Raw genomic sequence first — 23210 nt, 5'->3', positions numbered from 1 at the left:
TGCTATAATTATGCTAGAGAAGCGTTGTTGATATTTAATATGTGCTTATGTTTCTTGTCTTGATCCTAGATAGGTAACTATTAGATCTTATCACTCATAGTCCAATAAATATTTAATGTAACGCCCAGATCCCTGGAATGCATTATTTATTTATTTACTCATTTTTACAAGGCAACTCGACGAGTTGGTAGCCCCAAACTCGTCGAGTAGAGATCGAGAAGGACACGGGTTTTGTTATCTACTCGCCGAGTTGGGAAGCCCCGACTCGACGAGTAGGACTGCCTGAATGAAACCCTAATTTTAAGGGTTTGGCCCCCTATTTAAGGAACATAACACCCCTTGTGGCCTCCCTCATCGTCCTCCATTGTCCAGAAAACCCTAATCAGTGAGATTGAGCCTTGTGTGAGTGTGTGGGCCTTTTTTAAGTGTTTCAATGTGATTTGAAGCTTGTGAGAAGAAGAAGAAGCTAAAGGACTCCAAGAGAAGGTTGTAGATCCAGAAGCAACATCACTTTTCTTTCACTTTCTGGTAATTAAGACTATACCTTGACCATTTGTTTTCTAGATCTTCTTATGGGGTAATTTAGGGGTTTTGGAGTGCATTTTGGAACCATTCATGGATGCAAGCATGATTTGGTGTATCAACTGCAGATCTAGAGTCTTGGAGGGACTCCATGGCATAAAGGTGCCAACTTTATGGCCATGGGAGTCCCATGTACCTTATGAGACACATTTTTGGACTTTGTGAGCTAAAAACCCCATGTATGCACGTAAAGTTGGAAACTTTACGTGACATAAGGACCTTAGGGGTCCAGATCTATGTTTTGGAGGCAATGAACCCAACTGAAATCAACTGAATAGATTAAGATCATGGGGGAATCGACGAGTTGTTCATGCAACTCGGCGAGTCGGGTTGTGGTCCCCCAACTCTTCTGTTAATGAGTGAACTCGTAGAATCTAGGAAACGACTCAGTGAGCTGGACATAGTTTTGGACTTAGGGTTTGAAGAACTCGACGAGTCCAAGGAGGGACTCGACGAGTTGAATCAGGGTGTCTCGATTTTATGACAGAAGAAACTCGACGAGTTTGTGAAGGGAATCGCAGAGTTGACTCGGTTGACCACGAGTCTGAGTAGATCAGGAACTCGCCGAGTTGGTAGATAACTCGACGAGTTGGGTTGACTGGGAGTCAACCTTGACTTTGACTTTGACCCAAGCGTTGACTTTGACCAGGGGTAAAATGGTCATTTTACCCTAGGAAGAATTATCATATTTTGATTAAGTGTTATTATGAAAATGATAGTCGGGGAGTCGCCAGAGCAACAGTCAGAGATCCTTCACTCGAGTTTTCAGCAGTCAGCCTTACGAGGTGAGTTTCCTTCAGTAGGAACGGGTCTACGGCACCAAGGCCGACCCGTATATGTGTTAGGATAGTAGCTGAGTGTGGGCGGGGCCGAAATCTCATAGCAGCCGAGTGTGGGCGAGGCCTGAATCTCGTAGTATTATTTGAGTATAGTTATGTGTCTGTTTGATATGAGTAGATATACTTGTTATATGTGTGATACTTGTCTGCATGTTAGACAATGGAGTGTGGGCGGGGCCCGATACTCCATGAGAGTGGGAGAGGCCCGTATCTCCTAGTTGCATGTTATGTGTATGGTATGTGGCAGTTTGGGGAGACTCACTAAGCTTTGTGCTTATAGTTTTCAGTTTTGGTTTTAGGTACTTCCACTATCAAGGAGAAGGGTTCGGGATGATCGCATGGCACACACCACAGTTTTCGCCTGGGATGTTTAGACTCTGATATTTTCTCATATGATTTTGATACAGTATTTGACATGATGTTTTGAGATACATGATTGTTGATTTTCTTTATGATGATGGATGATTTATGGTTTTATTATAAGTTTTAAAACAAAATTTTTGGACTGTATTTTTGGGATGTTTCAAGTTGGTATCAGAGCCTTGGTTTGAGGGATTCGGGCACACTCTCGAGTGTATCTGAACTTAAATTAAGGAAATGGTAAGAAAATTTCAAAAGAAAATCATTTTATCGAAAAGAATTTTTAAAAGAGAAAAGAACTTTGAAAAGAGAAAAACACACCCCTAAACCGGAACGGCGGAAACGTTCGGGGGTGGAGGACGTCATGTACAGTATCACAAAAATTGCATCATAGTAATCAAAGCAAGCACAACCATTACATTGAATAAGTAGAATATTTACATCTGTTCGATACATAGTTTGTATAACAACAAAAATGTATATCAAAGTATAAAAGACGCGACTCTAACAAGCTCCATCTTCACAAAACCTGCGGGTGTACCTGTCTACCGGTTCCCTGAGAATACAAGTGGTTTTGAAAGAGTATCAACATTTAAGCTGGCGAGTTCATAAGTGTGATTTTGTAATGAAAACCTGTCTGTGAATCTGTAAAAGTGTTTGTATGTTCTCAAGAAAATCCAATATTTTCTTTAGTGGTGAAAAGTAGTCTTAAACCCTAAGACCAAATGTACGTTCATTACTGCATTCTGTAGTAGTATATGAAAATGTTAGTTTGTATGCGTGGTTACCACCAGCTGTATTGTATAGTGTTGTTTTGTACGAAAACCTTTGTATGAAAACCCTGGTTACCACCAGTAGGTATAGTACGTTCTGTACGAAAACCCTGGCTACCGCCAGTATGTATAGTAGTTTTATTACTTGAAGTAGTGCCTCACAACCCTGTATCAACTAGTTTACGTGTAGTGTAGTAGTGTTTTCTTGTACTTGAAACTATATGTATACTTGTAGAGTAAAAATAATTATACTTAAATAATTATTTAGTATTGTACTCTTGTGTTCAGGAAATAGTATTGTACGCCATAAACTATATCTATCATAGTTTATTTGTTTGTTAATGTATAAGCTCTGGAATTGATCAAACCGTGTGTTGAATCCCAAACTATACCTATTATAGTTTGCATGTACGTTATGTGTTCGATTCACGTATTGTACTGAAAACTTTGCAATTATGGTTGTATGTTGAAAACTTCCCTTATGCTCAGCATGTTACAAAACGGATAAAATATCTAAATATTTTATAAAATGTAGTGATCTCTTGGTTGTATCAATTACATAAGTTTTAATTCTGTTGAAATCCTTTATATAAGAACACAAAATTTCTTTGTGTTTTGCTTGTATCCGCCCTGAAAACGTTAAAAACAGTAAAAGTGTAGGGGTATGAACTCACAGTTGGTTATGTGTATGTGCCGGACAGCAAGGCTCGAAAGATGACCCTTGAGTTGGTGTACACGAGATTAATGGTATCCTAATGATAATTAAACACATAATTATATTTTAATTAGCGAAAAAATTAATTAAAGTGTTATAAAACACTTGCTTTTGGGTTAGGAATGTTACCGAGACTTGTTTGAAGTGGAAAAAGAGGGTTTTCAACCAAGGTTCTCGGCTCAAGGCTGTTTTCGGTTGGGATCCAAGGTTTGTGGCCGTGAACTTGCTTTGCGACCGTGAACTGGGTTTGTGGCCTTTGAAGATATGAAGGCTGTTCTTAGTGTTCTTGCTGAAAATATGAAGATTTTAAGGTTTGTTCTTGAGGATATGAATGTTCTTGGGAGGTTCTTGGGAGCAACTTGAGAGAGTTTTGTAGTGGTGTTGATTATGATGGCATGTGCGGAATAAGAAAGGATCTAGTGAATCATCATGCAAACTCAAGAACACAAGGAGTAAATAAATCTGTCTAAGCTCATATTAGATCTAGAAAGGATATACAAATGGGTTTGTACAAATTTCTCTCTCTAGTCTAACACTCCAAATAATCATCCCTAAATATGAGTGTCACTCACTTCCTATTTATAGGAAAGACAACTCATTTACACATCAATAAGGGTAAGCCACATCCAAGCGTGACTTTACACCCTAACATTCTCCCCCTCAAAGTTAGGATTGGATGTCCGGCTTCAATATCCAACGACCCCGCGCGATCAAAACCCAACTCCCCCTCGAATTAACATCGGTCTTCAAAATCCGCAATGAATACCCAAAAAACCCGCTTCGAATACCCATCATTCTCCCCCTTTTTATAATAAAAAAATGATTAAAAAACCCATTAAGGGTGAGAAACGCACGAGGAATGAACTTGACAATACTCCCCCTTGATGTGTACCAAAAATGAAACACCAAAAATCTTGCACGGAAAAACAATCACGAAAAAGCCTCAAAAAATTTCCAATTTGTGAAATTTTTTGACTTTTTGGGTGAAAGTTGCAAGATTTTCCAAAAACCGGGTAGAAATTGTCATTTTCTGAATTTTGCAGGGACCCGTTGCTCCAAAAACAGCCAAATATGCGAGACTCTCCCCCTTTTGCGAAACTGGGTAGAAAGTGTAAATTCGCACAAACTGTAGGGACCAGAAATGAATATTCTTCAATTTCTCAGCTTTATAACACCATTTTCGAAATTGGGTATAAACTGCCAAAATTTCGAAATTTCAGAGACTCTTTTCGAAAATTCTGTTGCTTTTCTTCCAAACTTTTGAAAATCAGTCCATCTTTCGAATATGGGTATAAACTGACAAGTTTTCAATACTTCAAATGCTACTTTCGAAACTTCTCCACACTTCTTCAAACTTTCGAAAGTTTTAGTCCTTATTTCGAAAGTGGGTGCAAACTGTCAATCTTTCGAAAGTTTAAGGACCAATTTCGAAACTTAGTTTTCTTCTTCAATTCCCAATTCATGACTCAGGTAACGAAAATTTTTAGTCGCTTCAAAACCTTCGTTAGTCAGCATCAAATTTTCGAAACTATCGACACCAAAAACAAATTCGTAAGTTTTCAAACATCGACTTCCAAAATTTTCGTTAGTAAGGCAAACCCATTTATCAATCAAATTTCTTCAAACGATTTCACAGCCTTCGTTACTTATACACCAGTCGATATTTGTTCATCCCCAAACCATCTAAGTCAACCTGGAGACAATCGATTTTTGACACTAGTATACAACCTTCGTTGTCGACATATCACTACTCTACATCAAGTTTTCGATTCCAATCGATATCAAACCCGTCGACCCTCACACATTCATACATATAACAAGCCTTCGAAATTCATCCATCAGCCATTTGAAAACAAACTCATGAAACATATAACCAAATCACAAAATCAAGGGCTTCGAAACATTGACTTCAAATCACAATCGACATCAAACGAATCAACTGTAAACCATAGCCTTCGCTTTTCATTCAACATCAACACAAATACCTTGCTGTCGACATCGAATTCGACGATTCCAAATCTAAAATCAATTCACCAAAGTCGACCATTCCAAATTCGTTCCTGACTATCGATTCGTGTTACTCAACACATTCTCATTGACATCCAAAACCAATATCAAACAATCGATTCCCGATTCCTAACTCCAACTCAAAGTGATTAAGTGATTTCTTTCACATACAAAAACATCACCTGTCGAACATTTTGACCATTAACCCAAAATTTCGTTTCCACATGAAATTGACTCCAAACAATCGAACTCAACCTTCATTAGTTAAAATTCGATATTGACTCCACTATCAATCGCACTTTAAGTAAACTTCCATATACAAACCCTTCGACTCCAAACTAATATTCAATCGAAACCCAAAATCAAATTCTTCATTATCGAAATTTCAAAATTTGACTTTATATGAAGCTCTAACTTTTCAAAACAATTCGATTCCAATATCGATTTCGGTTAAATAATCGATTTCGACTAAAAGAATTTCTAGTCGAACACTCCTCATACAATTTCGAAAGTCAATTCACTGAACCTCAATCTAGAATCTGATTTTGACTTTTTGAAATTTGTTTGACTTGCAATTGAATCAATTATTGACCTCTTGATCATAATCGACTTTATATTGGAACAAACCAAATACAATCGATTCACAAGATAAAGTTATACTCATCGATTGTTAAGAAAGACAAGATGAAATCTCATTCATATGAATACTGTCAAGAACAATCGAGAATACAAGAACTTTAAGCGAGTGAAGAGGAATGAACGAATTGTTTCGTATTTGATTAAAGGATATTTTGGGCTTCAACATTGAATTCGGATCAAAGAAACAGTAAGTAAGATACGTTTTGGGCTTAGTTGAATAGAATGAATAGTAACAAAAATATATTTGGGATGAGCTTCGAAATATGTATCAGATGAACAATGCTCAAACGTGTTTTAATTTCAAATGATCAATAACATTTCGAAATTAAAAAAATGATAGAATATGATATTGATTTTGAGGAATTTTGATCTAAACAAAAATAATTGGATCAATCAACGGGGATGAAACGGATTTGATCCAATGAGACAAATCGATCAAAAATGAAAAACGCAAAATACGAATCAAAATCATGGACGTTTTGGAATCTATTTAAGAATTTGTGATACCTTTTTGACGAATCGAGATCCATTTGCAACGAACGAATCAAATTTAGAAGATCTTGGTTCTTTTGTTGGAACGAGAAAATCTCCAATTTGAACATTGTACCACCCATTATGCTTGATGTACAACTCGTTGTTCGTGTTCTTCGTGTTCTTCATCGATCCAAGAACATCTTCAAAAGAACCACCAACACTTTTGGGTTTTGACTTAAAAATTCAATGCAACCTTTGGAGATTGTTGCTTTGGAACCCAAATTTGCTTCACGAATTTCGGATTCACAACAACATTCGATGATTTTTGTGAGTAAACCCGCTTGTTTTTGCGTTTAATCTTCTTCTTCTTTTTCTTTCTCATCTTTTTGCATCTTCAAGATTTGATTTCATGAACAAACCCACTTTCCATAACTTCAACTTTGTGAGTTTGAATCAAATCTTTTGGAGCTTGATACTTGTGAATTTCTTGCATCACCGGCTTCCGATAAGGAATCATTCCTTCAAACGAATCACAAGAACACAAAATATCATCGGTTTGAACTCCAATCGAGCAAAAACTTTTTCATCATGAGAATCAACTTGAATCTTCTTATCATGAACTTCAAGAACATCACATTGAACTCCATTGTCTAGAACTTCAACAAACTTAAGAGCACGAAGATCATTTGGGTCTTCAATAAGAGACACATATTTCTTATTGAACAAATATTTTTCTTCTCCATTCTTATCACAACTACGTGTTGATATGGACCATGTAATTTCAGCCAACCATTTAATCCCACAAAGTGGTTGAAATATCAAGCTTCCATGATCATCCTTCAATCCTCCATAAGAAACCATAGTTCCCCATGTAATCAACTTATTTAACACGAACCCATAATATTGATTTTTATTGACTTTGTATTTGACATCTTCAACGATCACAATCCAAGAATTATACGGCAAATTCACCATGATCACAAAAACTTGAAGATTTCTAGAGAGAGAAAGTGATTTTGAATGGGTTTTCTAGAGAGGGAAAGTGGTACAAACAAGTATTCTAGAGAGGGAAAGTCGAATTATGGATCAAATCAAGGAAAAATTCGACTTCTAGAACACTCAACACTCTCTAATCACGAAGATCAATAAGAACATGAAGAATCACCAAATCAAGATAGCCATCAAGGATCAATTCTTGATCCAATCAAGAACACCTGATCTAATACCAATTGTAGAAGAGATTAATCGAGTATAAGAATCAAAATCAGAGTTAAGATGAACACGAAAAGTAAATAAGGTCTGGTTTAAGCTCTCATTACTTCCAATGAACACGAGTACAAACTGATAATAGAAACTGGGAAAAACTCTATCATCTACTCTATGTTCAGCTCTTATTTATAGGAGGCTGAAAGTACAAAAAATACTAAGGCTAGACATTCACGCTTCGTACATACTGATGCCTTAGTAAATACATAATGAACATACGAAAAAGAAAATTACACAGATTCGACATATTACAATAAAATTCGACTCTACAAGTTTTCGGGTGAAAAAGGTGAGAAATGAAAAATCTCTCCGGGAAAAACCTTTATATCGGTTGGGTTTGTGGCCGGAAATGGGTTCTCGGTTGTAAACGGGTTTACGGCTCAGGGGTTTACGGCCGTAAACGCGTGGCTGGACGAGTTTGCTGATTTTTCGGGGGAAAACTTGATTTTTCGAGTGTTTTTGATTCCGAAAACTTATATAAACTTATATAAACTTTATTTATATAATTTAAATTATTTTCTAATCTTTATGAAATTAACGAAATAAATAAAGATTCGATTTTTTATTTATCGGTTTTGACTTTTGTTGACTCGGAAAATAACGGGTTGTTACATTATCCCCCCGTTAGAGGGACTTTTGTCCCGAAATTCTATTTAGAGAGTAGACTATGGACTAGGGAAAAAGATGCGGGTACTTTCGTTTCATCTGATCCTCTCGCTCCCAAGTGAATTCAGTTCCCCGCTTGGCATTCCAGCGAACCTTCACTACTGGTATGCGACTTTGTTTCGTTCGTTTGACTTCCCTATCCATGATTTCTACGGGTTCTTCAACGAAGTTAAGACTCTCGTTTATCTCGATTTCATTGAGTGGAATCACAAGATTCTCATCGGATACACACTTCTTTATATTTGACACGTGGAAGACGGAGTGTACGTTGTTAAGTTCTTGTGGTAGACGGAGTTTGTAAGCTACGGGGCCGATCCTAGCGAGGATCTCGAATGGCCCAATGTACCTTGGATTTAGCTTTCCACGCTTTCCGAATCGCATCATGCCCTTCCAGGGTGAGACCTTCTGCAGAACGTGGTCACCAACCTGGAACTCTAAAGGTTTTCGTCTCTTGTCTGTGTAGCTCTTTTGTCTATCTCTTGAGGCTTTCAACCTTTCTCGGATTTGGACGATTTTTTCGGTGGTTTCTCGAATGATTTCCGGGCCATTGAGGGTGCTATCAGGAACTTACCCTTTAGCTAGCTGCGTGTCACCCACCTCAGCCTAGCACAGAGGGGATCTACACTTACGGCCGTAGAGGGCTTCGAAAGGAGCAGCCTTGATGCTAGTGTGATAGCTGTTATTATAAGAAAACTCGACTAGTGGAAAATGGGTATCCCATGCTTTACCAAAGTCGATCAAACAAGCTCTCAGCATGTCCTCAAGGTTTTGAATGGTTCTCTCACTCCGCCTGTTAGTTTGAGGATGGTAAGTTCTGCTCATGTCTAGCTTAGCTCCAAGAGCCTTCTGAAGTGACTGCCAAAATCTCGAGGTGAACCTACTATCTCTATCCGAGATAATAGATATGGGCACACCATGTAGTCGTACTATCTCTCAGATGTAAGTCCGGGTCAGCTTCTCCATCTTGTCGGGTTTCCTTGATTGGCAGGAAGTGGGCAGATTTGGTTAATCTATCGACGATTACCCAAATAGTGTCATGACCACCCGATGTCTTGGGCAACTTGGTTATGAAGTCCATTGTAATCCATTCCTACTTCCACTCAGGTATTTCTGGCTGTTGAAGTAAACCTGAGGGCTTTTGGTATTCTACCTTAACTTTGGCACAAGTTAGGCACTTCCCCACTTAGGTAGCAATCTCTGCTTTCATGTTTGGCCACCAATATAGTTTCTTGAGATCCAGATACGTCTTATCTGAACCTGGGTGAACAGAATATCGAGTTTTGTGGGCTTCATTCATGACAATCTCCCTATAACCACCAAACGTTGGGGTCCAGATCAGGTTTATGAAGTAGTAAACTCCGTCTCCCTTGATCTCTAAGTTCTTCTCCATTCCCCTCAAGGCTTCCTTCGTCATGTTTTCTGGTTTCAAGGCTTCCACCTGAGCCTATCTAATTTGGGCGGACAGATGGGAATGGATTGTCATTGTTAGTGCCTTCACTCTGCGACCATAGTACTCTTTCCGGTTGAGGGCATCCGCTACCACATTGGCTTTACCGGGATGATAGCAAATTTCGCATTCGTAATCATTGAGTAGCTCTACCTATCGTCGTTGTCTCATGTTAAGTTATTTCTGATCAAAGATATGTTGAAGGCTTTTGTGGTCGGTGAAGATAGTGCACTTGGTACCATAAAGGTAATGTCTCCAGATTTTCAGCACAAAGACCACTGCTCCCAACTCAAGATCATGAGTAGTGTAGTTGACTTCGTGTGTCTTAAGCTGTCTCGAGGCATAAGCAATAACTTTTCCTCGCTGCATAAGCACACAGCCTAGCCCCTGATTGGATGCATCGCAGTAAACTACGAAGTCTTCTGTCCCTTCAGGAAAAGACAAGATAGGTGCGCTGCACAGGGCTTGCTTCAGAGTCTAGAACATAGTGTCTTGTTGTTCTCCCCAACTAAAGGTTACACCCTTCCAAGTTAGGGTAGTAAGTGGTTTAGCGATTATGGAGAAATTTTGAATAAATCTGTGATAGTAGCCAGCAAGTCCCAGAAATTGACGGATCTCTGTGGGCGTTCTCGGTGCTGACCAATTCTCGATTGCCTTAATTTTGGAAGGGTCCACGTGTATGCCTTCTTCGCTAACCACGTGACCCAAGAAAGTTACCTTCCTAATCCAAAAGTCACACTTAGAGAATTTCGCGTAAAGCTTTTCTGCCCTCAGTGTTTCTAGAACTTGTCTTAAGTGTTGGCTGTGTTCTTACTCGCTTCGTGAATAGATAAGTATATCGTCTATGAATACTATCACGAATTTGTCTAGGAATGGGTGGCACACCCTATTCATCAGGTCCATGAATACAGCAGGTACGTTGGTTAAACCAAAGGGCATCACTACAAACTCGTAGTGACCATATCGAGTTCGAAAAGCTGTCTTAAGAACATCACTCTCCTGGAATCGTAGCTGATGGTACCCCGATCGCAGGTTTATCTTTGAAAAGTAGCTAGCTCCTTGCAGTTGATCGAAGAGGTCGTCGATTCTGGGTAGAGTGTAGCGATTCTTGATAGTGAGTTTGTTGAGCTCACGGTAGTCTATGCACATCCGTAAAGATCCATCCTTCTTCTTAACGAACAAGGCCGGTGCTCCCTAGGGTGAGAAGCTTGGTCTAATGAATCCCTTGCTGAGCAGCTCATTTAGCTGGCTGGATAATTCCTGCATTTCTGCCGTCGCTAGACAGCAGGGAGATTTGGCTACGGGGGTAGCTTCAGGAATTAAGTCGATTCGGAACTCGACTTGGCGTTCGGGAGGAACTCCTGGAAGATCCTCGGGGAAGATATCAGGAAAGTTGCTGACTTCGAGGATGCTCTCGAGGTCTTTAACTTCCTGCTTTTCGTTTACGACATGGGCTAGGAATGTATGACACTCCTTTTGCAGATATTTTTGGGCTTTGGTGCACGAAATGATACAAAGGTTCGTGCTGAGTTTGTCGCCATAGATAACGAGGCCTTCGCCAGATGGAAGATTGAGGAGAATGGCTTTTTCGTAACAAAGAATATCAGCACGATTGGGGCTCAACGTATCCATGCCGATGATGACATCGAAGCTTTTTATGGAGATCGGCATAAGGTCGATTGGAAAGGAATAATCGTTTAGGGTGAGGGTACATCCTAGTAATATGTCGTTAGTGCTCTCTTTCTTTCTGTTAGCCATCTCGACAGTGAACGTTTCGTTTAGTAGTTGGGATTTGTGTTCGAGTAAGTGTTTAAATGCATGACCGATAAAACTTCTCTCTGCACCACTATCAAAGAGAATGCGTGCATAAGAGTTGTCGAGGAGGAACGTACCCATGACTATGGTGGGATCAGCAACTGCCTCCTCCTGGCCCATTGCTAGAACTTTCCCGGTGTTGCCAGAAACTGTTACTCTAGGGCAATTCCTCTTGTAATGCCCTATTTCACCACACCCATAGCAGGCTTGGCCTATTCCAGCTCCAAGAGCCTGATTGGTTGGTTGGACTTGTGTTTTGCAAAAACGGGCTGTGTATCCCTTTTTGCCACAGTTGGTGCATTGCATGTCACGACAAGGTCCGTGATGATGGAAGTTACATTTGTCGCACCTTGGAAGGGTTCCAACATATCTACTGGCAGGTGCTTGAGCAGTAGGAATGGTAGCATCGTGGACTGCCACTGTCTGTTGCTTCTTGGAGGGATCTTGTGAAGGTTGTCCCTTGCGCTTGTTCCAGAACTTTTTCTTTCCACCACCCTCTTTAGGTGGTTCGGGAGCGGCTGCTACGAGTTCATGGCTATCCCCGTGATCTATCAAGGTCTGCGCCAGACGCTTGGCGCTGTCGAATGTGAGAGGTTTAGCAGCCAAGACGTTCCCCTGAGTTGGGGGTATCAATCCCATATGTATCTCTCAACTTTATTGCTTTTCGGGGTGACCATCCCGGGACACAGAAGAGTCAGGTCGGTGAACCTAGCAGTGTATGCAGCGACGTCAGAACCTTTCATCTTCAGATTCCACAGCTCTTATTCCAGCTTTTGCATCTCGCCCCGCGGGCAGTATTCAGCAAGCATTAGTTCCTTCAAATCCTCCCAACTCATGGCATTAGCCACTGGAAGAGTCAGGGATTTGACTTGACTGTTCCACCAATTCAGTGCTCTGTCGGTGAAGGTGCAGGCTGCAAACTTCAATTTGCTTGTCTCGGGGCAAGCACAGATATTGAAGATTGATTCGGTATTCTCGAACCAACGAGTTAGCGCAATGACTCCTTCGGTGCCATCGAAGGATCGAGGTTTGGCGTTTGTGAAGTCCTTGTATGAACACTCCTTCGTGTTGGTTGGCACCACTACCTGACCCGCTAGTCCCACTCGCATTGATCTGCGACATGGCGACATCCACATCGGCTGTCACTGCTGCCTAGAACACAGCAGGATCGTACTGAGGAGGTGGCTGCGGCGGATTTGTTGGGGATTGTTGTTCTTTCGGTTGGACTTCTTCTTTGGAGGCATCTTTCTCTAGAATAATTCAAGAGAAAAATGAAGATAAGTCCATTATAGTGGTTATGAGTCAGGTGATATTGAACAATATATATCTCATCCTGACAGTTAGAGAGTTTTATTAAGCGATTTACAGTGGAAGTCTACTAATACAAGTAAACAATCGCGCAAGAAATCAATAGCAACACTTGGGATGAAATCCGTACGATGTGTTTGGCTCTAGTATCGAAGTGTTATAAAATACTCCTATAGTATTTTAGTTTGTATGCTTTGTTCTAGTGTTTCCTTTGTATTGAGTTTGGTAAGCTTTAGACTTGTTGCAACACTACTATCACTCCCAGACACACGTTGGTCGTATCTCAAATAAATATAGTTGATCAGGCTATATTTATCCCAGATATGATTACATAACTGCCCAAGTTTGATCGTAGTGTCCAACATCTAAATACTTTTGTTTTGTTCTTCTTGTGATAATGATTCTGGTAGGTATGTAAGTGTTAGTATACTTCTTATAAAATACTTAGATTTTAAATGTATACTTTTAGTTCAGAGCGCTTCTGCCCCATAGTGTTTATAGTTGTATACCATGTAAGGTTTGATATACTTAGTTCGCTATAAACAATGCTCTGATACCAATCTGCCACACCCCCAAACCGGAACGACGGAAACGTTCGGGGGTGGAGGACGTCATGTACAGTATCACAACAATTGCATCATAGAAATCAAAGAAAGCACAAACATTACATTGAATAAGTAGAATATTTACATCTGTTCGATACATAGTTTGTATAACAACAAAAATGTATATCAAAAGTATCAAAGACGCGACTCTAACAAGCTCCGTCTACTCAAAACCTGCGGTACCTGTCTACCGGTTCCCTGATAATACAAGTGGTTTTGAAAGAGTATCAGCATTTAAGCTGGCGAGTTCATAAGTGTGCTTTTGTAATGAAAACCTTTCTGTGGATCTGTAAAAGTGTTTGTATGTTCTCAAGAAAATCTAATATTTTCTTTAGTAGTGAAAAGTAGTCTTAAACCCTAAGACCAAATGTACGTTCGTTACTGCATTCTGTAGTAGTATATGAAAATGTTAGTTTGTATGCCTGGTTACCACCATCTGTATTGTATAGTGTTGTTTTTTACGAAAACCTTTGTATGAAAACCCAGGTTACCACCAGTAGGTATAGTATGTTCTGTATGAAAACCCTGGCTACCGCCAGTATGTATAGTAGTTTTATTACTTAAAATAAAACTAATGAATAATGAAATCCCATAAACAATGGTTAGTTTATACTGTTGTGAGTTGGTATAACCATGCTTAATATGACCTAGTGACCTCTGCGATGTTCTTCAGGCGTCGGAACGGTATGATATTTGTCACCCCAGGCATGCCTGCCTAACTGTAGCTAGTAGTTTAGGTGTGGGATTGTGAGTCCCGAATAATTCTATTCACAAATCTCACGCTCTCCCTCCAGGAGACTGTGGTTGGATTTAGTTCCGTACCCCGAAGGGTACAATTGAAGTAGTGCCTCACAACCCTGTATCAACTAGTTTACGTGTAGTGTAGTAGTGTTCTCTTGTACTTAAAACTGTATGTATACTTGTAGAGTAAAAATAATTATACTTAAATAATTGTTTAGTATTATACTCTTGTGTTCAGGAAATAGTATTGTATCCCATAAACTATATCTATCATAGTTTATTTGTTTGCTAATGTATAAGCTCTGGAATTGATCAAACCGTGTGTTGAATCCCAAACTATACCTATTATAGTTTGCATGTATGTTATGTGTTCGATTCACATATTGTACTGAGAACTTTTCAATTATGGTTGTATGTTGAAAACGTCCCTTATGCTCAGCATGTTACAAAAGGGATAAAATATCTAAATATTTTATAAAATGTAGTGATCTCTTGGTTGTATCAATTGTATAAGTTTTAATTCTGTTGAAATCCTTTATATAAGAACACAAAATTTCTTTGTGTTTTGCTTGTATCCCCCATGAAAATGTTAAAAACTGTAAAAGTGTAGGTGTATGAACTCACAGTTGGTTATGTGTATGTGCTGGACAGCGAGGCTGAAAAGATGACCCTTGAGTTGGTGTACGCGAGATTAACAATATCCTAATGATAATTAAACACATAATTGTATTTTAATTAGCGAAACCATTAATTAAAGTGTTAGAAAACACTTGCTTTTGGGTTAGGAATGTTACCGAGACTTGTTTGAAGTGGAAAAGAGGGTTTTCGGCCAAGGTTCTCGGCTCAAGGTTGTTTTCGGTTGGGATCCAGGGTTTGCGGCCGTTAACTGGGTTTGCGGCCGTGAACTGGGTTTGCGGCCTTTGAAGATATGAAGGCTGTTCTTGGTGTTCTTGGTGTTCTTGGTGAAAATATGAAGATTTGAAGGTTTGTTCTTGAAGGATATGAATGTTCTTGGGAGCAACTTGAAAGAGTTTTCGAGTGAAAAAGGTGAGAAATGAAAAATCTCTCCGGGAAAAACCTTTATATCAGTTGGGTTTGCGGCCGGAAATGGGTTCTCGGTTGTAAACGGGTTTACGGCTCAGGGGTTTACGGCCCAGGGGTTTATAGCCGTAAACGCGCGGTTGGACGAATTTGCTAATTTTTCGGGGGAAAACTTGATTTTTCGAGTGTTTTTGATTCCGAAAACTTATATACACTTTATTTATATAATTTAAATTATTTTCTAATCTTTATGAGCTTAAAGAAATAAATAAAGAATAAAATTTTTATTTATCGGTTTTGACTTTTGTTGACTCGGAAAGTAACGGGTTGTTACACATGCAATCAGCCGAGCTCAAGTAAGTACTCCCAAATTACCCATACAAGTTATGTTACGATACGTTTATGAGAATTGCATGCTAGATTAGGACTAAGGATCTAGGAAGGATGCCTTATGTGCCTATTATATGTGTATCAGCTTCATGAGAATTGCATGCTAGATTAGGACTAAGGATCTAGGAAGGATGCCTTATGTGCCTGTTACATGTATCTCAGCTTTATGAACTGCATGCTAGTACAGATAAGTCAGGGATAGCCTGAGAGAGATATGCTTGATTATGTTTACTCGATGCTCGAATGCTGCTTGCTTTATGCTTTTAGAAGTTCTAGTTATCTTTTACTAATTAGTAAATGAATATGTTACATTATATATTGCGAGGACTAACTAATTTCGGAAGGTTAGGTCTAGCTCTATTTCGCAGCTCTTATTTGAGTCCAACCGTTGTAGGGTAAGATCTCTCATTCGAAGAATTATCTAGTCTTAGCGATATGTAATAGTATTCACGAGCTAGTTAGGGGGAGATAGCAGGAACTTCTTATGCAGCTGATAGCGGAGAGTGGGTTGGTAGTAGAAGGGAATTGGTGGAGTCAAGGCAGTTCTTGAGGAAAGTACGGATAGATGTGGAAGGTAGTACGGGCCCGTACTACTGAAAGTAGAGGATCCATACTCGAATTAAGGAAGGCTGAGATGAATCTAGGGAACTTTTAGTATATTAGATCCCTCGAGATATGATGAGTATACTGATGTTTATTATGGTGTATTTTCATTATGGTGACGCTACGCACTAGGCCGATTGGCACTTCAGGCACTGGTGAGGGATCAGGCTCGGGCTCTGGAACCGAGCAGATAGATGAGCAGACGAGAGAGTTTATTTCGTCTAAGATCACACGCAGCATTTTAGAGCAGACTCCTGTGATCTTTGGTTCGGTCAAGGAGGGTATTTTGGAGCTTCTGGATGAGAAGCCGAGCGCTTTCCGCACTGAGGTGGCGGCCATGATGGGGTCGCGCACACTGACTTTCAGGGAGTTCAGGTCTTGTGGAGCTCCCGATTACCTTGGGGCTCGGGACCCTATTGCGAGTACCAGATGGTTGGCGGATGTCGCCAACCCATTCCGCACCAGCAGATGTCCCAAGGGGGACAAGGTTAGACTTGCGTCCTATCTTCTGAAGGACAGGGCACGTGACTGGTGGGAGGAGGTTGGGAGAGCCATTGGAGATGATGCAGTTTTGGATGCGATGACCTGGGGTAACTTTTCGACCAAGTTCAGGGCCGAGTTTGCACCTGTGATAGAGGTGCAACGGTTAGCGAGGGAGTTCAAGGATTTGGATCAGACGATGAGACTGTGGCGGAGATCACCACCAAGTTTAGGGAGAGGGCCCTTATCGTTCCGCAGTATGTGGTGGACGAGGATATGAAGAAGGCCCGATATCATGAGATGTTGCGGAGTGATATCCGCCAGTTTGTGAGCCGCTCTAGCTGCAAGACGCTGGAGGACATGATTGCTAGGGCTCGTGAGAGAGAGATTGATTTGGAGATGGAGAGGAAGAGGAAACCAGAGTCTGTGTCTGGTGTGGAGGGTTCAGGAAAAAAGCCCAAGGTAGATTCCTGAGGGAAGGGCCAGCAGGTCCGAGGTCGCTGTGGTAAGTGTGGCAGGGGCATGATGGGCCGTGTATGGCTGGTAGTTCGGGCTGCTTCAAGTGCGGCCGAACTGGGCATGTCAGCAAGGATTGTACTACTACCACCACCATCACATCGTCTGATATGATTTGCTTTCAGTGCAATAAGATGGGCCACAAGAGGTCCTAGTGTCCGAGTTTGGCAGCAACAGGGAAGGTGGTGGCACCTACCCCTGCTAGATTGAGGATTACAGACGGTCGTCAGGGCCGGACAGAGACGCCAGTGTCGAAGAGCAGAGCCTTCCAGTTGACAGCAAAGGAGGCACGAGCAACTCCTGATGTCGTTACAGGTATGTATCTTTTCCTTATCTCTTTATTTATCTTGATTATTACTTATGTTTATGTGTTTGTTATAGGATCGTTCTTAGTGAACGGTACATCAGCCTTGGTATTGTTTGATTCGGGGGCAACCCGATCTTTTGTGTCGCTCGCGCTCAACAAGCGATTCGTAGGAGCTCCGAGGGAGCTGGATTGCCCACTTGATGTGGAGATAGCATATGACAGGACCGTTATGGTTGCGAGGGTTCGCAGAGGTTGTACACTACAGTTATTCGACAAGCAGTTTTCGATGGATCTGGTCCATATTCCTCTGCGAGGGAATAAGGTTATAGTGGGTATGGATTGGTTGAGCCCCAATGTGGCAGTGATCGATTGTGAGCAGCAGCTAGTGAGGATTAGGACTCCTAGTGGGGGAGGGTTAGTGATACAGGGTGAGAGGCCGCATGATAGATTGACTCTATGCTCAGCAGCGAGGGCGAGGCGCTACCTTCAGCAGGGTTGCGCGGGTTATGTCACCTATGTTATGGATACCCGGGATAAGGGTAAGGCGACAGTGGATGATGTACCGGTAGTGCGAGAGTACTTGGACGTATTCCCGGAGGATTTACCTGGGATACCTCCGGAGAGACAGGTTGATTTAAGGATTGACCTGGTCCCTGGTGTGGCACCGATAGCCAAGGCACCATATCGGTTGGCTCCTCCCGAGATTCAGGAGTTGTCTACGCAGCTGCAAGAGCTGCTAGACAATGGATTTATCAGACCGAGCAGTTTGCCATGGGGAGCCTCGATCCTATTTGTGAGGAAGAAGGATGGGTCGCATCAGATGTGTATAGACTACCGGGAGCTGAATAAGGTAATAGTGAAGAACCGTTATCCCCTCCCAAGGATTGATGATTTGTTTGACCAGCTACAGGGTGCATCTTGGTTCTCCAAGATTGATCTGCGATCAGGTTATCACCATATGCGAGTCAGGGACGAGGATGTCCAGAAGACAGCTCTCAGGACTCACTATGGGCACTATGAGTTCGTGGCAATGTTGTTTGGTCTCACCAATGCTCTAGCTGCGTTCATTGACCTCATGAACCGAGCGTGCAGGCCAATGCTGGATCGATCTGTGATTGTTTTCATTGATGATATCTTGGTCTACTCCAAGACTCAGGAGTAGCATGAGGAGCACCTGCGGGAGGTGCTGGAGACATTGAGGAGGGAGAGACTTTTTGGAAAGTTCTTCAAGTGTGAGTTCTGGTTACGCGAGGTGTAGTTTTTGGGGCACCTTGTCAACCAGAAGGGCATTCTGGTCGATCCGTCCAAGATAGAGGTCGTGATGCAGTGGGAGGTTTCGAGGTCTCCAACTGAGATTCAAAGTTTTCTTGGTTTAGCGGGTTATTACAGGAGATTCATCTAGGATTTCTCCAAGATTTCTGTTCCTTTGACTCGACTGACCAAGAAGTCAGTGACATTCCGCTGGGGCCTGAGCAGCAGGCAGCCTTCGAGACTCTTCGACAACGGTTATGTGAGGCACTGATTTTGACTCTGCCCGAGGGAGTTGATGACTTCGTAGTTTATTGTGACGCGTCGATTACGGACATGGGTGCAGTCCTCATGTATAGGGGTCATGTGATAGCTTACGCGTCGAGGCTCTTCGACAACGGTTATGTGAGGCACCGATTTTTACTCTGCCCGAGGGAGTTGATGACTTCGTAGTTTATTGTGGCGCGTCGATTACGGGCATGGGTGCAGTCCTGATGCAGAGGGGTCATGTGATAGCTTACGCGTCGAGGCAACTGAAGCCTCACGAGGCTAACTATCCGACACATGATTTAGAGCTGGGGGTTGTGGTGATCGCCCTCAAGATTTGGCGGCATTACCTTTACGGGGTCCGTTGTACCATTTACACGGACCACAAGAGTTTGAGGTACCTCATGGATCAGCCGAATCTGAACATGAGGCAGCGTTGGTGGTTAGATGTGGTGAAGGATTATGAATGTGATATCCTTTACCACCCCGACAAGGTGTGGTGGTCGATGCCCTGAGCCGCAAGGCGGTAGCGGCTTCTATTAGAGATATATGTTTGAGGATGACTATGATCACTCCACTGCTGGAGCAGATTAGGGAGGCGTAGGTTCAAGGCATGAAGGAAGAGCGCCAGAAGTGTGAGAGAATTGTAGGACGGGTGGCCTGATAGCCTAGGGTTGTTAACCCTGCATGGGAGGGTCTGGGTTCCGTACTAGGGCGGAGTACGGCAGGTTCTGATGGATGAGCCCCCATAAGTTGAGGTTCTCCATCCATCCTGGGGCGACGAAGATGTATTGGGGTCTTCGCACTGATTACTGGTGTCCCTGCATGAAGTGGGACGTAGCGTGGTATGTGGAGAGGTGCTTGACTTGTAGGAAGGTCAAGGCCGAACATCAGCGTCCCCACGGCAAGATGCAGCCGTTGGACATTCCCGTATGGAAATGGGAAGATATCACTATGAATTTTATTACCAAGCTTCCCAGGACCGCATCTGGATTTGATTCGATATGGGTCATCGTGGATCGGTTGACCAAGAACACTCATTTTATCCCGATCCAGGAGAGCATATCGACCGAGAAGCTGGCCGAGATATATATGTGCGTGAGATAGTGGCACGACATGGAGTGCCTGTGTCGGTGGTGTCAGACCGAGATGTCCTTTTCGCTTCCATATTTTGGAAGCGGTTTCACGAGGAGATGGGTACTCGTCTCCACTTCAGCACCGATTTTCCACCCTTAGACTGACGGACAGAGCAAGAGGACGATACAGACTCTCGAGGACATGCTACGCGCATGCGTTTTGGATTTCGGTGGCAGTTGGGATACATATCTCCCGTTAGCGGAATTTTCGTATAACAACAGTTACCACGCCAGCATAGACCGACCTCCATTTGAGATGCTCTACGGGTGGAAGTGTAGGACCCCAATCTGTTGGGGCGAAGTCGGTCGGAGAGTCATGGGAAGTACTGAGGTAGTACTCAAGACTACAGAGCGGATCCAGCAGGTCCGGAGCAGGCTCCAGACTGCTCACAGTCGACAGAAGACCTACGCCAACAAGCGGCGTTCAGACTTAGAGTTTCAGGTGGGCGATATGGTCCTCCTGAAGGTGTCACCTTGGAATGGTGTCATCCGGTTCCATAAGCAGGGAAAACTGGGCCCCAGGTACATTGGCCCTTTCAGGGTTATAGCCCAGGTGGGCAAGGTGGCATATCATTGGATCTACCACCAGAGCTCAGCCAGATCCACAACACTTTCCATGTTTCCCAGTTGCGGAAGTGCTTGGTGGATGATTCAGTGATTGTGCCCTTGGAGGATATTCAGGTTGACGACAGCCTGAATTATATAGAGAGGTCGGTGGCAATTCTGGATCGCGAGACGAAAACCTTGACGAACAAGGTTGTTCAGTTAGTGAAGGTGTAGTGGCAGCACCGCAAGGGATCAGAGTGGATGTGGGAGCCCGAGGAGGAAATGCGGGAGCACTACCCCGAGTTGTTCAAGACAGCAGACTTCAAGGACTAATTCAAAGACAAGTGGGGGAGAATTGTAACGCCCAGATCCCTGGTATGCATTATTTATTTTTTTGCTCATTTTTACAAGGCAACTCGACGTAGCCCCAAACTCGTCGAGTAGAGATCGAGAAGGACGCGGGTTTTGTTATCTACTTGCCGAGTTGGGAAGCCCCGACTCGACGAGTAGGACTGCCTAAAGGAAACCCTAATTTTAAGCATTTGGCCCCCTATTTAATAAACATAACACCCCTTGTGGCCTCCCTCATCGTCCCCCATTGTCCAGAAAACCTTAATCAGTGAGATTGAGCCTTGTGTGAGTGTGTGAGCCATTTTTTTAGTGTTTTAGTGTGATTTGAAGCTTATGAGAAGAAGAAAAAGCTACAGGACTCCAAGAGAAGGTTGTAGATCTAGAAGCAACATCACGTTTCCTTCACTTTCTGGTAATCAAGTCTACACCTTGACCATTTGTTTTCTAGATCTTCTTATGGGGTAGTTTAGGGCTTTTGGAGTACATTTTGGAACCATTCATGGATGCAAGCATGATTTGGTGTATCAACTGCAGATCTAGAGTCTTTGTGGGACTCCATGGCATAAAGGTGCCAACTTTATGGCCATGGGAGTCCCATGCACCTTATGATACACCTTTTTGGACATTGTGAGCTAAAAACCCCATGTATGCACTTAAAGTTGGAAACTTTACGTGACATAAGGACCTTAGGGGTCCAGATCTATGTTTTGCAGGCCATTAACCCAACTTAAATCGATTGAACAGATTTAGATCATGTGGGACTCAACGAGTTGTTCATGCAACTCGGCGAGTCGGGTCGTGGTCCCCCAACTCTTCTGTTAATGAGTGAACTCGTTGAATCTAGGAAACGACTCAGTGAGCTGGACATAGTTTTGGACTTAGGGTTTGAACAACTCGACGAGTCCATGGAGGGACTCGATGATTTGAATCGGGGTGTCTCGATTTTATGACAGACAGAACTCGACGAGTTTGTGAAGGGACTCGCCGAGTTGACTCGGTTGACCACGAGTCAGAGTACTTCAGGAACTCGCCGAATTGGGAGATAACTCGACGAGTTGGGTTGACTGGCAGTCAAACTTGACTTTGACTTTGACCCAAGCGTTGACTTTGACCAGGGGTAAAATGGTCATTTTACCCTAGGAAGAATTATCATATTTTGATTAAGTGTTATTATGAAAATGATAGTCGGGGAGTCGCCAGAGCAACAGTCAGAGATCCTTCACTCGAGTTTTCAGCAGTCAGCCTTACGAGGTGAGTTTCCTTCAGTAGGAACGGGTCTACGACACCAAGGTCGGCCCGTATATGTGTTAGGATAGTAGCTGAGTGTGGCGGGGCCAGAATCTCATAGCAGCCGAGTGTGGGCGAGGCCTAAATCTCGTTGTATTATTTGAGTATAGTTATGTGACTGGTTGATAGGAGTAGATATACTTGTTGTTTGTGTGATACTTGTATGCATGTTAGACAGCAGAGTGTGGGCAGGCCCCGAATCTCCTAGACAGCGAAGTGTGGGCGGGGCCCGAATCTCCTAGACAGCGGAGTGTGGGCAGGGCCCGAAACTCCATGAGAGTGGGTGGGGCCCAAAACTACATGAGAGTGTGCGGGGCCAGAAACTCCATGAGAGTGGGCGAGGCCCGTATCTCTTAGTTGTGTGTTATGTGTATGGTATGTGGCTGTTTGGGGAGACTCACTAATCTTCATGCTTCCAGACTTCAGTTTTGGTTTCAGGTACTTCCACTAGCAAGGGGAAGGGCTCGGGATGATCGCATGGCACACACCACAGTTTTAGCCTGGGAGGTTTAGACTCTGATATTTTCTCATACGATTTTGATATAGTATTTGACATGATGTTTTGAGATACATGATTCTTGATTTTATTTATGATGATGGATGATTTACGGTTTTATTATAAGTTTGAAAACGAAAATTTTGAACTGTATTTTTGGGATTTTTCATTTAATAATCAAGTTGGTGTTCATAAATTGCTTGACCATTGTAATTAAGGTTCATAAGTTGGTATATGTTAGGTAATCAGATCATGATAACTAGTACTACGTAATTTGGTAACCAACGAAATAAATCAATTCTCTT

The sequence above is a fragment of the Lactuca virosa genome, chromosome 3, assembly GCF_052849685.1.
Source record: "Lactuca virosa cultivar CGN04683 chromosome 3, Lactuca_virosa_CGN04683_v6, whole genome shotgun sequence".
Lineage (NCBI taxonomy): Eukaryota > Viridiplantae > Streptophyta > Magnoliopsida > Asterales > Asteraceae > Lactuca > Lactuca virosa.
Note: the sequence above shows the minus strand (reverse complement) of the source record.